This window comes from Gekko japonicus, unplaced genomic scaffold, assembly GCF_001447785.1.
Source record: "Gekko japonicus isolate JY-2015 unplaced genomic scaffold, Gekko_japonicus_V1.1 scaffold3725, whole genome shotgun sequence".
In the NCBI taxonomy this organism is placed as follows: domain Eukaryota; kingdom Metazoa; phylum Chordata; class Lepidosauria; order Squamata; family Gekkonidae; genus Gekko; species Gekko japonicus.
In genome coordinates, this window is record NW_015165935.1 from 32,935 (window position 1) to 40,632 (window position 7,698).

The window sequence follows — 7,698 nt, forward strand, 5'->3', positions numbered from 1 at the left end:
TGTGCTTTTAAATCACTTTGTTTGATCACCCTCAGTCTGTCTCTGTTTCTCCTTAGTAGGAAACTCTTGCATTTCCCCTTCTATGTGAGCTTAAAGTGAATCTTTGTAGTTTCTGTCAAGAAAGTTAACAGATGCTCGGAATCAAACTTCTCTGTAACAGCGGCAAATTTTTCCATGCGAGGAACGGAATGACTTTGTTCTCATTCAGTATCTAGTTGGGCAAGTTAAAGAGCTCTTTAATCCCTTTTCATTCTGTGCTTTGCAGGCAAGCTTCAAGACATCCCTGCAATCTGTATTGGGTGGCATCATGAGCAAATCACATTTACCACGAACTCGGCGCTAGAGTTGCTGTAGGTTTTCTGCTAAAATGCCTGTGTTGAAGAGCTTAATGTAGTTGAAGAGTTTGGTGTAGTGGTTAAGTGCATGGACTCTAATCTGGGAGAACTGGGTTTGATTCCCCACTCCTCTGCTTGCACCTGCTGGATGACCTTGGGCAAGCCACAGTTCTGCCACAGCTGTTCTTGAAAAAGAGCCGGTTCTGTCAGAGCTTTCTCAGCCCCACCCACCTCACAGGGTGTCTGTTGTGGGGAGAGGAAGGAAAAGGAGTTTGGATAGTGAAGGGCGGGGTATAAACCCAATCTCCTCCTCCTCCTCCTCCTCCTCCTCCTCCTCCAGGGAGCGGGTACTTGGAGTGCTAGAGATGTGCAGAGTGGAATGTGTGAGCTGCTGCAGCCCTGTTTGTATGGGAGTGTGATCAGTGTGTTGTTCCCCAAAGTGGCATCTGAGGAAGCAAGTAGTGTTGGGCATTCTTCCTTTCCTTCAGCCGCACATGTGAAGCTGTTTGATGGGGCACATGACCTCGGTCTGGCGGAGGAACTGAGCAGAGGCAGGGAAACGGTTATCACGCTGCAGCTGGGAGCCCCTTGTGTGCCTTAGCCGATTTCATGCTGTCCTGAAACAATGGCTCAAGGCCACTGACTCTGATCTTTGGAGGAGTTGTTATGGTACCGTATCCCAGTACAACTAACTACTGCTCGCAGTCATGACTACCACATCAAACACTGTCATGGGAGGGGCAGTGCCTGTCCCAAATTTGGACGGCTGCTGGATTAAATATGATAAAAGCTAGATGGTTTGGTGTATTGGGGCACATGCGATGGGTAGGGCCTCTAGCGGTTCCTTGGCAGTGACAGTCCCATCTCTAGGCAAATCCATGGAATGCCTTTTATTAAGACTGACTAAAATAGTGCAATGCCACTGTGACGTGCTTGCTTACAGGGGAAACGGTTTTACCTTTAAACACTCTCTGTGTATATAAACTTGGTAGATTTCTCCTGCCACTAGGAATTAAAAATTCCAGTTCTCTCACTTTTGGTAGTATGACCTAGGGTCTGGGCACTTCAGAGGACTATGTGACCCTGAGGAAGTACTGTACTGATTTCTGGGATACGTTTAAACAAAAATTGATTTATTTAATAAAGAACAAAATAGGTTTCTGGTTATTTTGAACAGTTGCTGAAGAAAGGAACTTGTAAATATAACTGGCAAAGCTTGGTACCACAGTGTCTCAAACTCCACTCTGACATGCTTATACACTCAGTATATGCTCTCTCTCTCTCTCATATATGTATGTATGTGTGTGTGTGTGTGTGTGTGTGTGTGTGTGTATATATATATATATATATATATATATATATATCTCCACCCAGGCTAGTCTCTTTGTTTTATTCACACAGAATAGAATCAACTCTCTCAGTCACACAGACTAAACTGTTGGTTTTATTCACACAGAAATAGACTAAAAATCCCATGGTCATGCAGACTATGTTCCCTCTTCAAACTTCACACACAGTATCTCTTCAAAACTCTTCCATGCTTGTCTCTCCTCATAGACACACTCACAGAATCCTTTCAGAGACACCCCTCCCCCCACACTCTCAGTCATCAGCCAGTCAAAATACACTCATCTCCCTCTTTCACTCTTCTTACATTAGTGCAGTCAAACTAAACATTTAAAGGAACACACACATCAAAACATGAAATCATTACAGCCACGTACAGACTTCTGAGTCCTCCAGATCTGTTCTGGTTCCCTCGAAAATGAAGGGAGCTCGAAGAAGAGTGCTAAAGAGTTCGAAAGAGTTGGGAGGCTTGCAACTCGTCTGCATTGTGGTCTTTTGGAGAGCCATAATTAAACGAATGCGGTTTGAGACCCTTGAAGCGTGTGAGCCCCCTCCCACCTTGCCGTGGCCTTGCCACCCTCTGCCGTCCAGTTTGAGGTCTGGGCACCTCCCCTGAGGCCTCGGAACAACAGGAAGGAGAGGGGGTATGTCAGGCCCACCCTGGGCTCCGAGTGTTGCACCTCCCGTGGCCGTGGCGTCCCAAGGCGGGGGAGGTCCAACGGCCCTGGAAGTTGAGGCCTGTTAAAGAAGAGGGGGGAGCGTTGGGGGCTAAGATGGGTAGGGGACGGAGTTTAAGGGCACTCTGTCGGTCCCTCTACCTCCGTGCATCAGCTTCCCAGCTTCTCAGCGTCCTCCCTGGACTCCTTCTCTCTTTGCCTCCGTCAGGTAGTTCCGAGCAGGTCCTTCCTCTCCGCCCCCTTCGCTTCCCTCTCCTTTATACCCAGCTCCCTCTCCTGGCCCCGCCTCCCGGCCCCGCCTCCCTGTGATTCCTCCCGCCCCCTATGATAAGCTCCGACGCCGTCCCTACGGCCTGGGTGTGGTCGGAGCTATGCTGGCGGCGGTCCTGTTGGTCTGGGGCCGCGCTGCCGGCACCGGCGTGCGGGGTCTCGTGCGTTTGCTTGTTCGCCCGGGCTCCGTCGGCCTCTCCTGCTGCTCCACGAGGCTCTTCGCTCCGCGGTCAGGCTGGCCCAGGCTGTTGTGCCTTCGCGGCGCTGACGGGGTCTGGCGTTGCGAGGCGTTCCTGGTCTGTGGGTCTCCTGGGTGAGTTGGTGGTCGTTGGGGGACCCCGGGACTGGGACAGGGTGACACCACCCAAGTCCTCTCCCTTCCCGGGACTGGCTTCCTTTCGGCTGCCTCTGTAGCACCATCCTTCCTTTTCTCCCTTCTGCCAGGTGTGGGACTTCCTGGCCCCGCCCCCACCTGGCCAGTCCCCTTCCCCCTGCTCCGCCTGGGAGGCTATAAAAGGGAAGGGAAGCCATCCCTGCCTCTTCCCTCTGCTGCTGTCCGCCTCCCCAGCCCTGCTCCTTCCCCCGGCTGTTCAGGGCTGCCTCATAGCCCCTCCCAGCCTTCCCAAAGTCCGGTCTCGGCTGTCCTCAGCTGTCCTCAGCTGGGGCAGGATGGAGGCGGGGCCAGGCTTCGGCTCCCAATAAAAAACGGTGACATTTCCCAGGGTTACAAGCTTTTGTGAGTCAAAGCTCACTTCGTCACAGACCCCGATGTCTGAGAGGTAAGCGTTGACTCCAAAAGCCGGAGATTTTTGTTGGTGTTTTGTTCTGCGACTACAGACTAATGCAGACGGCCCACCTAAATAAAAGGCATTTCAGGGATTTCTAGGGATTCGGTTTCCAAGCCGAAGAGCCAGCGCTGTCCAAAGACGTTTTCCGTGGCCACATGGCCGGCATGACTAGACACCGAGGGGCACGGAATGCTGTTACCTCCCCACCAAAGCGGTACCTATTTATTTACTGCAGTTTTTTGCTTTTGAACTGACAGGTTGGCAGCTGGGGCCAGAGACGAGAGCTCACTCCGTCACATGGCACTAGGGTCTCGAACTGCCAAACTACCGACCTTCCAGTCTGCAGTTCAGCGTCAATACAGGCTTGGTAATATTTGCCTATCTACAGGGTGGTGGTTGTAGTAACACAGTGAATCTCTCTAAGCCACTGCACAAATACCTGAGTTCCCATGGCTCCCTCCCTGGCCGTTCAGCTTGGCTTCACTGTGTTTGCTGACTCCTCTGCAAATGTTATTTCAGAAGAATGCTTTAACTATATTAATTACGAAGGCAGCTTATGCTGCACAATCCTAGGACAGCCGGACCCCAGACGGCGTAAAGGCTGCTGCGTTCCAGGGTGTTGGTATTTTTCCAGGTGTGGTGCATTAAATTTGTTTCAGTAAAAACCCAGCTTCCTATTCTTTGCTTCACCAGTTTCAGAGGGTAGTTGTGTTGGTCTGCCGTAGAACATCTGGATTCACAACAGCTGGTGCTCCTGGACTGGAATCCACATAAGAGAAGCCAATGGTGGATCAGGCCAATGGCCCATCCAGTCCAACTCTCTGTGTCACACAGTGGCCAAAAATACCAGGGGCCATCAGGAGGTCCACCAGTGGGGCCAGGACACCAGAACCCCTCCCACTGTTGCCCCCCCCCCAAGCACCAAGAAGACAGAGCATCACTTGCCCCAGACCGAGAGTTCCTATCTATCCCTTGTGGCTAATGGCCACCGATGGACCTCTGCTCCGTATGCTTATGTAATTCCCTCTTTAAGCCACCCATGCTTCTACTTGCCACCACCTCCTGTGGCAGTGAATTCCACGTGTTCTTTACTAGACTCTCTCCCCTATTGTGGTTATAGCTGATCCAAGGGCAGAGCTGTTATATATTATACACCTGATAATCTGTCTGTCTGTCGTTATGGCTAAGGATGATGAGACAGTTCACGAGCCAGAATCTGAAATACAAAGCTACCCTGCTTGAAGTTCTGGTTTGTTCCATTCAGATGCCACAGTTCAAGTAAAGTGTGCCGTTGAATCACAGCCAACTCAGGGCAGCCCCGTGTATTTCCATTTCATGGGGCTTTCGAGGCAAGAGATGAGCGGAGGTGGTTTGCCATTGCCGTTCTCCGCGTAGGAGCCTCACTTTCCCTTGGTGGTCTCCCATCGCAGTACCGACCGTCCTTAGCTTTTGACCTCTGACAGGATTAACCCAGTCTGGGCTATCGGCTGCTGCGCCACAGTTAAAAGTGCTGTAAAAAAAAAAAGAATCCTAGAATGTTAGAGTTGGAAGGGATCTTGCAGGCCATCTAGTCCAACCCCAGCACTCTGCAGGAGCATAGCCGAAAGAGAGCCCTACATACCTACAACATACCCGAAAGATGGCCGTCTGGCCTCCACTTGAAAACGTCTAGCGAAGGAGCATCCACCACCTCCCACTCTGAAAACCCCAGAGTTTTCAGACATCCTCAAAAACCCAGAAGGGTGCTCTTGCTGGCAAGATATTTATGCTTCATAGTAGCTGCAGTGGCTAATAAGAAAGGAAGGGGGAATTTCCTGTCTCAAGCCCCAAAGGAAGGAGAAACACAGGTGCGTCAAAAAGAGACAATCTGTTTGTTTGTTTGTTTTGTTAGACTTGTATCCCACCTTCCCCACATTGTAGGCTGAGGGCAGGGACCAACCCGTAGGTCTACAATAATGCAGGTTTTGCCATTAAGAGAATTCGTAATTTACAATTAGGACCTGCAATTAATGTAGATGTGTAGATAAAACAAGGTCAGTAGTTCAGCAGTTTGAGACCCAAGTGCTGCATGACAGAGTGAGCTCCTGTCTCTGGCCCCAGGTCCTGCCAACCCAGCAGTTCGAAAGCAAGAAATTGCCAGTCGATAAATAGGTAACAGCGTTCCATGCACCTCGGCGTGTAGTCCGGCCACATGACTAAGGAAACGTCTTCAGACAGCGCTGGCTCTTTGGCTTGGAAACAGAGATGAGCACCGCATCCCTAGAGTCAGATTCGACTGCCTTTCAAGCAAGGGAAACCGTTACCTTTTCCTATAGAAAAAAACACATTATAAGAATCCATTTAAAACCAGTAAGATCGCTGCAGGCTAAGTTTGACTGCTGAGTGCCAGGCTGGTTTGTCGGGGTCCTTGATGATTTCGTCTTTTTCTGATTCTGAGTTTTAGACGTAATCCAAATAGAGTCGCTGCTTTTGCTGTCTTTTAAGTTGCTTTTGTGAGTCTTGGGGACAAAAAGCAGGGTAGAAGTATTTTTTCCCCAAATCCTTTTGCAGTTTTTTTCTGTTCTTTAATGTTCATTGTCGGAGGTGGTGGCGGTCGCTGTGTCTTCGCCCCCCCTTTCTGCTGAGACATATCTTGAGCCTCAAGGTTACCGGCCGGGTGAAAAACCTGTGAATTATTTTGAGGCTTTGTGCAGAAAATGAGAAACCTCCAAAAGCTCACCTTTAGTTACTCGTTGGCACGGCGGTGCACAGGCTGTTAGCGTGCATGACACATTTCTGCTTTCAGCCCAGAACTAGATTACTTGTACTCCAAAAGCTTTGCTGTCATGGGAGGTTCCCTTTTCCATCAGTCCGGTTTTTATAGCCTGTGTCATGCCCCAGTAATGTCTGCTTCTGAACTCATCCTTTCATTTAGCTACACTCGGCTTCCAAAGTGAATGAGTTTCTTTCAGCTATTTTTACCCCAAACTGCAGTCTCTTCAATTTTCTTTAGGTTCACATGCTTCATTCCTTTCACTCTACGGGTTTTTCGGTTGCAAGCGAAGAATAGAAATGATTGTTTCAATGCCACAGGTCCTGGAAGTAACCACAGTCCCCGGGTGGATAGCCAGTACCCGAACAGCTCTCAGTTGGCTGCCAATGGTACAGCTTGCCTATTGGACTTCACTTCCCATTTGTCAGTGGCCGTGCGCCATTGCTCCTGAAATTAAGCTTTGAGGAGCATTTGTGAAAGGTTAAATCTCTGCAGAATAGAACAGACACTTCTGAAGAAGTGAGCGGTAGCTTATGAAAGCTCACAGTGGAATAAATATGGTTAGTCTTTAAGGCGCCATGGGGCCTCTGCTTTATGTTGTTAAAATAAGAACATCAGAAAGCTGCATCAGACCAGTGAGGGTCCATCTAGTTCAGCCTCCTGTCTCACACAGGGGCCAACCAGTTCCTCTGGAGGGCCAACAGCAGGGCAGAGAGGCCGAGGCCTTCCCTTAAGAAGAACGTCAGAAGAGCCCTGCTGGATCAGAGCAGTGGTCCATCTAGTCTAGCATCTCCTGTCTCACACAGTGGCCAACCAGTTCCTCTTTAGGGCCAAGAACAGGGCAGAGAGGCCGAGGCCTTCCCCTGAGAAGAACCTCAGAAGAGCCCTGCTGCATCAGACCAGTGAGGGTCCATCTAGTTCAGCCTCCTGTCTCACACAGGGGCCAACCAGTTCCTCTGGAGGGCCAACAGCAGGGCAGAGAGGCCGAGGCCTTCCCTTAAGAAGAACGTCAGAAGAGCCCTGCTGGATCAGAGCAGTGGTCCATCTAGTCTAGCATCTCCTGTCTCACACGGTGGCCAACCAGTTCCTCTGGAGGGCCAACAAACAGGGCACAGAGGCCGAGGCCTTCATTAGAACACAAGAAGAACCCTGCTGGATCAGACCTGTGGTCCATCTAGTCCAGCATCCCGTCTCACACAGTGGCCAGCCAGTTTTTCTGGAGGGCCGACAACAGGGCAGAGAGGCCGAGGCCTTCCCCTGATAAGGACATGTCAGAAGAGCCCTGCTGGATCAGAGCAGTGGTCCATCTAGTCTAGCATCTCCTGTCTCACACGGTGGCCAACCAGTTCCTCTGGAGGGCCAACAAACAGGGCACAGAGGCCGAGGCCTTCATTAGAACACAAGAAGAACCCTGCTGGATCAGACCTGTGGTCCATCTAGTCCAGCATCCCGTCTCACACAGTGGCCAGCCAGTCCCTCTGGAGGGCCGACAACAGGGCAGAGAGGCCAAGGCCTTCCCCTGATAAGGA

General features: G+C 50.6%; 1 protein-coding gene across 1 annotated transcript in view; it reads left to right on the forward strand.

Annotated features, from left to right (window-relative positions):
* Positions 1-274: 274 nt before the first annotated feature.
* The window catches only part of UBAP1 (ubiquitin associated protein 1), a 31,305-nt gene continuing 23,881 nt past the window's right edge, over positions 275-7,698 (forward strand). The window contains exon 1 of the mRNA XM_015411433.1: positions 275-350. The gene's annotated coding sequence lies outside the window, so the exon portion shown is untranslated. The remainder of the gene's footprint in view (positions 351-7,698) is intronic.